We start from the raw sequence: 7,563 nt of genomic DNA on the forward strand, positions 1-7,563 counted from the left end.
TAGGGATCCAGAGCTGCGGGACAATCTGTCTATTTACCGTAGCGGACAGGGCAGGCCAGGGAGAGTGCGTGGGGGGAAGCTTTCTAGTGCCCGTGGACCCAAGCCACATCCCGGCTCCACAACACCTATTGTCCCGGCTGGGAGGGAACGCATTCAAAATGGATCTGTGCTAACCTTTATACTCCACATGAAATGCGAAAGACAACAAAGAAGGGAGGGAGAGCAGAGGAGTGACACACCAGTAATGGGGATAGGAGAGAATTGATTGCGCCGCTAATGCAGGGATGGGCTCGGCGCTAAAAGATCCCTGCCATCGCGGAACATTGGCTGCTTAGTTCACAGGCAACACTGATTTATTTAGGCTCATCAACCATCCCTATTTGCCAACATGTTTAGACCTGTATCTTACTAAAATACAATCTAACAACAAATGAAATTAAGCATTGGATAACGCGTAAAGTAGTCGCCTACCTATCCAACCTAACGCCAATAACTGTTGGACAAGCCCTAATAAAATAGCCCGTTTCACAATCACAATGAAGGTGCAATTTCGCTGGTCATGTTCTGTTGATCAGTACCAAAGTCCACTGTGTGAGAATGTAAAAGTTCACATCTTATTCCCATTTCCTACATGCCTGTACACCGTAACGACCCCCAACACAATGTGAGAAAAGCTTTTTCCCCCTGCGCTTTAAATCAACAATCAGGGCTCATCAATTTGATCTTATATCTATCTATCTTATCTGCGCCACAGTATTAGAAAAATAGCAAACTCTTATCTTCTCTGTAAATATCATGTTTACCTGACCATCTATCCATGAAAGAATAATAATCTAATTAGACTATTACTTTATTCACTCCAACAATAAAGTGATGTTATATGAAAGTGGCGTCAGCAAACATCTATTCTGAATTCTGTACCAATCTCTATAGGACGAAAACTATAGCCAAACGAATGTTAAGAAGAAAAAAAACATTTAACAAACCCATTTAAGCACTTTTCAAACGGTTTAATATGAACACCAACAACCTACCTTGTGGTTCCAAAATGATTCATGAAAGCGTATGGCAGATCTCTTTACAATCCCAATGAAGGCTATATCCCTATAATGTTAATCCATTATAATAATTCCATTTGGTGGAGTTATAAACGTATATAATTCCTTATTCCCAGGGCCATAAGGTCTCCACACTTCTCTTTTCCAGTCGCGGACAGCGGACATTAATTCAGAGACGCGGACTCCTCTCTCTCTCTCTCTGCGTCCTTGGGCCCGGCTCACTGCTTACTGATCTTCAAAGCTCAACCGTGATCAAATAGCGCTACAGTCCCCTCGTACCTTCATTACCGCCCCCATTCATCCCCCTTGATTATTAACTTTAAAACCAGAGGGAAAACGTAAATAAGAGAAGTACGCTTTCCGTTCAGCACTGAGCGCGCATAGAGAACAAATCAGGCATAAGAGATACAAGCAGAATGATAATGTTTCATAAACTATGAGAATATAGGCTGCAGCCAATACGAAGAAAGCCCATGTATAAATAGCCTGGTCGACAACTATTTCTGTAGCATTCACCACTTGTGCAGGGCAGCCCTACAAGCCGACTCAGGCTGCAACAAATACAACCTTTCCCCTTCAGTTTGCAAGGACACTTTCGCTGCTCGTTGCGGGTTTTAAAGAATAAACTCACCTCATCGGGGTAGATATTTTTTTATCCTTTTTAGTTGCTATACAATCACAAAATCACGAATAGTCCAACTTGTCGCTGTTAGCTTGCAGTGGGCAGCCAGAAAAACAATCTAATGCACGGCAAATGGTGTAACTCGATCCATACTGAGTCAATCCATCACACAGCGCTCTGCCTGTCTTCCAATAGGCCGCGCTCTCGCTTCAGTCCCTCCCCCATCTCTGGCGACTCTCCCTCCCCGACCGCTTTCTTTCCTGCCAGAGAGAAAGAGAAAAGAAAGAGAGGAGAGAGGCCCCCACCTTCCCCCATGACCCTGCCTTGCCCCCCCTATCCTTCCTCCCATCCCCCAAAGCCACTAAGTGAAGCCCGTTGGTAAATCTTTTCAGCAGAATTGTTTTCGGAGGGGGAAAGGGGGACTTGCTGAGAAAGGAACTATCTTTAAAACCCTTTAACTCCATGTCTGCTATACTATACTACAGCTAGCCTAATGCTATGACTTTTCTACACCACCTTGCAGTTGTTGAACGCAATAGACCAAATGCATTTGTATGTATGAAACTTAGACATAATTTTCCATGCACTTTATCCATTTGTACCCATTCTGCCATTCCACAAATGGATCCCACAGTAAATCTGTGCATCACGCAATGATGCTGATGGATTTAAACGTGTTTCTTTAACAAACCAGTAAGTAATGCCCTGATCTAACAACAATGCACACACAAATGCAGAGCCCAGCGCTGAACAGAACAATTGGTATGGCCTTTGGTAATACATTCTTACAATTTGTTCCATTAACCCAGTTTGTCAGTGAGAATCACATCAGAGGGATAACGGTGGTCTGCTGAGGGCTAGCTAGGCAGAGACGAGGGGTGAGGAGGGTTGTGGATGGGGAGAGGAAGGGAGAGATACAGACAGAGAGATGTACTGGAAGTACACACAAATACAGTTACATTCTATCTGAACTGAAGGAAATCCCCCACAAGCCCCTTACATTACTCAGACCCCAGGATTCACTGACTCAATGTCTGTAACATGGCTCACACATTCCTATAAGATGCTTCAGTCACTCCTATAACTTTTTTTAGTGATCCAATTGACATTTTAGTCATTTAGCAGACGCTCTTATCCAGAGCGACTTACAATTAGTGAGTGCATACATTTTTCATACTGGCCCCCGTGCTTCAGTCACTCCTATAACATGCCTCACACACTCCTATAACATGCTTCAGTCACTCCTATAACATGCTCCAGTCACTCCTATAACATGCCTCACACACTCCTATAACATGCTTCAGTCACTCCTATAACATATTTCAGTCACTCCTGTAACATGCTTCATTCACTCCTATGACATGCTTCAGTCACTCCTGTAAAATGCTTCAGTCACTCATAACATGCTTCAGTCACTCCTATAACATGCCTCACACACTCCTATAACATGCTTCAGTCACTCCTATAACATATTTCAGTCACTCCTGTAACATGCTTCATACACTAAGGTAACCTGTTTAAATGACTACCGACCCGTAATACTCATGTATGTAGCCATGAAGTACTTTGAAAGGCAAGTCATGGCTCACAACACCATTATCCCAGAAACACTAGACCCACACCAATTTGCATACCGCCCCAACAGATCCACAGATGATGCAATCTCTATTTCGCTCCACACTACCCTTTCACACCTGGACAAAAGGAACACCAATGTGAGAATGCTATTCATTGACTACAGCTCAGCGTTCAACACCACAGTGCCCTCAAAGCTCATCACTAAGCTAAGGACCCTGGGACTAAACACCTCCCTTTGCAACTGGATCCTGGACTTCCTGACTGGCCTCCCCCAGGTGGTAAGGGTAGGTAACAACACATCCGCCATGCTGATCCTCAACACGGGGGCCCCTCAGGTTGCGTGCTCAGTCCCCTCCTGTACTCCCTGTTCACTCATGACTGCATGGCCAGGCACGACTCCAACACCATCATTAAGTTTGCTGACGACACAACAGTGGTAGGCCTGATCACAGAGAACGACGAGACAGCCTATAGGGAGGAGGTCAGAGACCTCGCTGTGTGGTGCCAGGACAACAACCTCTCCCTCAACGTGATCAAGACAAAGGAGATGATTGTGGACTACAGGAAAAAGAAGAGGACCGAGCACGCCCCCATTCTCATCGACGGGGATGTAGTGGAGCAGGTTGAGAGCTTCAAGTTCCTTGGTGTCCACATCATCAACAAACAAACATGGTCCAAGCACACCAAGACAGTCGTGAAGAGGGCACAACAAAACCTATTCCCCCTAAGGAGACTGAAAAGATTTGGCATGGGGTCCTTAGATCCTCAAAAGGTTCTACAGCTGCACCATCGAGAGCATCCTGACTGGTTGCATCACTGCCTGGTATAGCAACTGCTCGGCCTCCGACCGCAAGGCACTACAGAGGGTAGTGTGTACGGCCCAGTACATCACTGGGGCCAAGCTTCCTGCCATCCAGGACCTCTATACCAGGTGGTGTCAGAGGAAAGCCCTAAAAAATTGTCAAAGACTCCAGCCACCCTAGTCATAGACTGTTCTCTCTGCTACCACACGGCAAGCGGTACCAGAGCGCCAAGTCTAGGTCAAAGAGGCTTCTAAACAGCTTCTACCCCCAAGCCATAAGACTCCTGAACGTCTAATCAAATGGCTACCCAGACTATTTGCATTGCCCCCCCCCCTCTTTTACGCTGCTGCTACTCTCTGTATATTATCTATGCATTGTCACTTTAATAACCTACATGTACATATTACATTTACATTACATTTTAGTCATTTAGCAGACGCTCTTATCCAGAGCGACTTACAGTTAGTGAGTGCATGCATTTTTTTTCATACTGGTCCCCCGTGGGAAAAGAACCCACAACCCTGGCGTTGCAAACGCCATGCTCTACCAACTGAGCTACACGGGACTATACCTCAATTACCTCGACTAACCGATGCCCCCGCACATTGACTCGGTACCGGTACCCCCTGTATATAGCCTCGCTATTGTTATTTTTACTGCTGCTCTTTAATTATTTGTTACTTTTATTTCATATTATTTTATATAGTATTTTTTAGTGTGTTTAAAAAATAATAATTTGGTATTCTTTCTTAAAACTGCATTGTTGGTTAAGGGCTTGTAAGTAAGCATTTCACTGTAAGGTCTACACCTGTTGTATTCGGCGCATGTGACAAATATAACATGCTTCAGTCACTCCCATAACGTGCTTCAGTCACTCATCAAATCTGCAATACCGTGTTCAAGCAGCGGATGATTCTCGATGCACATTTGGAGAATCAGAATGTATGTGTTTGTTTGAGTGTGTGGGTCTCTCCCTCGCTCTCTCTCTATGTGTGTACAGTGTGTGTGTGAGAGAGAGAGAGGGAGAGAGACAGACAAAGAGAGATAGGGGTTGGGAAGGGAGTGAAAGTCCTTATTGACCGTGTCAAGTCGTTCTAGGGCCACTTACCCAAACAGTGGCCGTCCATTTGCAACCCGTTAGTAGGGAGGGTTAGCAGATGTATGTGAACCCCCCCCCCACACACACACTCTCTGCCCCCCCACCTCTCCCCTCACACACACTCTATCCCCCCACACACACTCTGCCCCCCCACCTCCCCCCTCACACACACTCTATCCCCCCACCTCCCCCCTCACACACACTCTATCCCCCCACCCCCCCTCCACACACACTCTGCCCCCCACCTCCCCCCTCACACACACTCTATCCCCCGACCCCCCCTCCACACACACTCTATCCCCCCACCCCCCCTCCACACACACTCTGCCCCCCCACCTCCCCCCTCACACACACTCTATCCCCCGACCCCCCCTCCACACACACTCTATCCCCCCACCTCCCCACACACACACACTCTGCCCCCCCAACACACACATACTCACACACTCCGGCCCCCATTAGTAACTGTGAAAGTGGTATTTCCATGTGAATGGTTCTACAAGAAGAGCTAATTTACACTATTGATCTGTCTGATCCCATACTGTCTCTCTGGCCACTGATTCACTCTCTCCACTGTTTCACTCTCTGGCCACTGTTTCACTCTCTCCACTGTTTCACTCTCTCCACTGTTTCACTCCCGCTACTGTTTCACCCTCTACTGTTTTACTCTCTCCACTGTTTCACTCACTCTCCCCTGTCTGTCTCTCTACCAGTTCCATGTCTGTCTCTACCAGTCAGTCTCCTGTCTGTCTCTACCAGTCAGTCTCCTGTCTGTCTCTACCAGTCAGTCTCCTGTCTGTCTAGTACACTGTCTGTTCCCCAGATTGCTGTGTCAGCATGGAGGAAGGAGAGGCATCTGTCGTTATTGTGAAGATGGAAATAGGGATGGATCAATGTGTCCAATATTGGCGGAATGGAGAAATCAACGTATTGATGGTGCTAGATGGACAGCAGTATGTCGGGTGGGAATGGATGGATGGATGGTGGGGGAGGATGGACAGATGACAAAGGAGAAAGTGGTGCTTCCAAGCCCTTGTGTGTCCGAGAGGAGGGAGAGACTTGCGGGGTGACCGTCGGGGGTGTGCAGGGGCCTGAGGCTTAGGGGGTGTGTGGGATGACCTTAGGGGGTATATAGGGCTGGGCCAGGGGCCAGAGGGCCAACATTGCGACCAGATTTATAGACAGAATATGCCTCCACAGATGTCCCAGGGCTAGGGCTCATTCCTGGGGGTCTTGATGTAGAGACTGGGGTATGGAGATGGGGCTCTGAGGTAGGGTCTGGAAGCAAGGCTGGGGCTGAGCTGTGGTTTGATGCTGGGGCTGGGGTTGGGGTATAGGGCTGCTGGGGTATATGGCTGGGGCTAGGCCTTGATGCTGGGGCCTGAGGTAGAGGCTGAGAATGAGTTAGTGGCTGGATGATACAAGGCTGGAGATACAGAAATGATATTAGCTATTAATCCATTCAAAAGGTCATGTGTTGACCAGGTTACGTTAAGGACGAGGTTACAGTGAGGTTAATTCCCAGCCAGCAGGGTGAGGCTGTGTACCTGTCTGAGCTGTGGTCTCTCTCTGACTCATGAGTCACTGTCTGAATCAGCTGTATCTTATCCAACAACACAGGTGGAGGCACAATAAATGTTCCAGAACACTCAAAGGATATCCCAAAATCTGAGAGGAATTAAGATGACAGAATGGCAGATGGAAGGTTTGGCAGTTGAGATATGACATGGGAAATATGGCCATTTACCTAGCAGATGCTTCTATCCAAATCTATTACAGCACCAACTAACTGAGCTACAGAACCACATCATTACCCCCCAAGAATAAATAGTATTTTTACCGTATTGTGTATTGTACAGTGAGGGAAAAAAGTATTTGATCCCTTGCTGATTTTGTACGTTTGCCCACTGACAAAGACATGATCAGTCTATAATTTCACCATTTGTCACTTAGGCTGTGTCCCAAATGGCACCCTATATAGTGCACTACTTTTGACCATGTGACACCCTAGTGTTTAGTGCTCCTGAGACCCCCTTATCCCCCCACCCTCATGCTCAACCAGTCATTTTGTAACAAAGTCATAATTTCCTTCACCTTATTTGGCTATACAACTACTGCACACCCTGTGAGCTGAGGTTCAAATGAAATGCTACCTACAGTATGTTGTGGATTTCCCCTACTCGTGGTGGTGGTTGGAAACCGGCAGTATGTGTTGTTGTCACTACGTGGGTTAGAGTTTAGAGAGCAAAGGGAAAGTTCAACAGGCTTTAAGGTATTTCAACCTGGCTTTGCTTGTTTTATGTAAGCATTTGTGAGTGTCCGTGTGGGTAGGTTGTCTGTAATGTTACAGTGCCTGTAGCCTGATCCTAGGCCAGATCCAGTTCGGATTGATTTCAGAACCTG

This window comes from Coregonus lavaretus (assembly GCF_964263955.1).
Source record: "Coregonus lavaretus genome assembly, contig: HAP1_SCAFFOLD_783, whole genome shotgun sequence".
In the NCBI taxonomy this organism is placed as follows: domain Eukaryota; kingdom Metazoa; phylum Chordata; class Actinopteri; order Salmoniformes; family Salmonidae; genus Coregonus; species Coregonus lavaretus.